This window comes from Humulus lupulus, chromosome 1 (genome assembly GCF_963169125.1).
Source record: "Humulus lupulus chromosome 1, drHumLupu1.1, whole genome shotgun sequence".
NCBI classification, from domain to species: domain Eukaryota; kingdom Viridiplantae; phylum Streptophyta; class Magnoliopsida; order Rosales; family Cannabaceae; genus Humulus; species Humulus lupulus.
The window spans coordinates 237449396-237451231 of record NC_084793.1 but is presented as its reverse complement, the minus strand read 5'-3'; the positions used below and the strand labels follow the sequence as shown (position 1 = coordinate 237451231).

At 36.1% G+C, this 1836-nt stretch overlaps 1 non-coding gene across 1 annotated transcript; it reads right to left on the bottom strand.

Annotated features, from left to right (window-relative positions):
• Positions 1-1224: 1224 nt before the first annotated feature.
• Positions 1225-1331, bottom strand: LOC133813269 (small nucleolar RNA R71). The gene has a single exon (XR_009884299.1). It is a non-coding gene; the product is annotated as a small nucleolar RNA R71 (small nucleolar RNA).
• Positions 1332-1836: the final 505 nt, after the last annotated feature.

Below are 1836 nucleotides of genomic sequence, written 5' to 3'. Positions count from 1 at the left end.
TCTACATGTTTATGAATCAAAATCTGAAAAGTGAGATTTAATTATGCTTTGATAGGTTAGACATAAGCTTAATCATAGAACAAGAGTATCATGATTGTTTATGTGGCATATTAAAATTGTGAATGTTAATGCTTCCTAGTTGAGAATTTATCATTGAAATATAGAAAATTCTCATCTAGGTCGAGGTTTGTAATTCGTAACTTGATTATAAACTGCTTTTGAAAAATTGCTAGCTTGATAAGAAGGAGAAAAGAAAACCTGCATTAGTTGATGAGAATAAAACCCCTAATTGTTTAATCTTGAAATTATTTCTTGTGTTTCTTTATCTTTCTTTATTCTTGAAATTTACAATAGTTTATGTTGTTGTTCTTTACTTTGACAACAAAAAATATTGTTAACCAAATAGAAACAAAAAATTAATTGATTGGTAATTGATAATTCATTCCTTGTGGGATGATAGTTTGTCTTACCAATATTTATTACAAATTGCGACTGTGTGCACTTGCATAACTATTTAATTTCGCAACAAGTTTTTGGCGTCGTTGCCGGGGATTGAAAATTATCAATATCAAAGTAATTAATTTTATTTCTAATTTTATTGTTCTTTGAACTATTTCTAACTTGATTTGCGTGCATTCTTGACCATTTTTTTTCAGGTAGTTCTGTTATATGTGTAGCGGAAGAGGAGCAGGTAGCCTTGTTCCTATAAATCTTGAGATTGAGAAAGCATGCAGGCAGAATCGTAGAAACAAGAGAGAATATGGTCCAACTGTGGTTATGGAAAATCCTTAAAACAATGATGGGTTGAATGGAGGGGTGCCAGAAGTGGTGCAAGGACATGCTCTTAATCCCGCTGTGAGAAGTTTACAGAATTATGTACTCCCAACTGTTATGGGAGTGCAAACATGTATAAGACCACCGATTGTGGAGGCTAATAACTTTAAGATTAAGTTGACAATTTTACAAATGGTGCAGTCCACAGTGCAATTTGGTGGCTTAGCTTCAGACGACCCTCACATGCATTTAGCTAATTTTCTAGAGCTATGTTCAATATTCAAGTATAATGGGGTGAGCGATGATGCAATTAGGTTGAGGCTATTCCCATTTTCGCTGTGGGAAAGAGCTAAAAGTTGGTTTAACTCCCTTCAATGCAATTCTATAATTACTTGGGAGGATTTGGCTCAAAAGTTCCTTGCCAAGTTCTTTCCTCCATCAAAGGCTACTAAATTAAGGGGGGAGATCAATAATTCTTACCAGATTGAGGGGGAAGCTTTATATGACTCTTGGGAGAGGTTCAAGGAACTGTTTAGAAAGTGTCTTCGCCATGACATTGAAAAATGGATGTTGGTCCACAACTTTGACAATGGATTGTGCGGTACTACTTGCACTAAAATTGATGCCGCAACTAGAGGGGCATTCATGAGTAAAAGTGCCTATGAGGCATATGAATTGTTAGAATACATGGCCACCAAAAACAACCAATGGTCCGATGAGAGGTCAACCGAAGTTCATGAACATGATATCATCACTGCCTTGACTGCTCAGGTTGCTTCCCTGACAAAACTGTTGCAACAAAATATTGTGTCAGTTAATGCCATTTAGATGCGAGTAGGTTGTGAAATTTGTGGTGGTCTTCACCAATTTGAGCAGTGTATGACAACAAAGTTCAATAACACCATCCCTATGGATCCAATCAATAAGATGAGTAATTTTAATAGGCAAGCAAACAAACCTTTCTCCAACACTTACAACCCAGGGTGGAGGAATCACCCTAATTTTTCATGGAAAAATAATCAAGGCCCTCAACAACAATTTCAGCAGCCTGTTTCTGAAGCT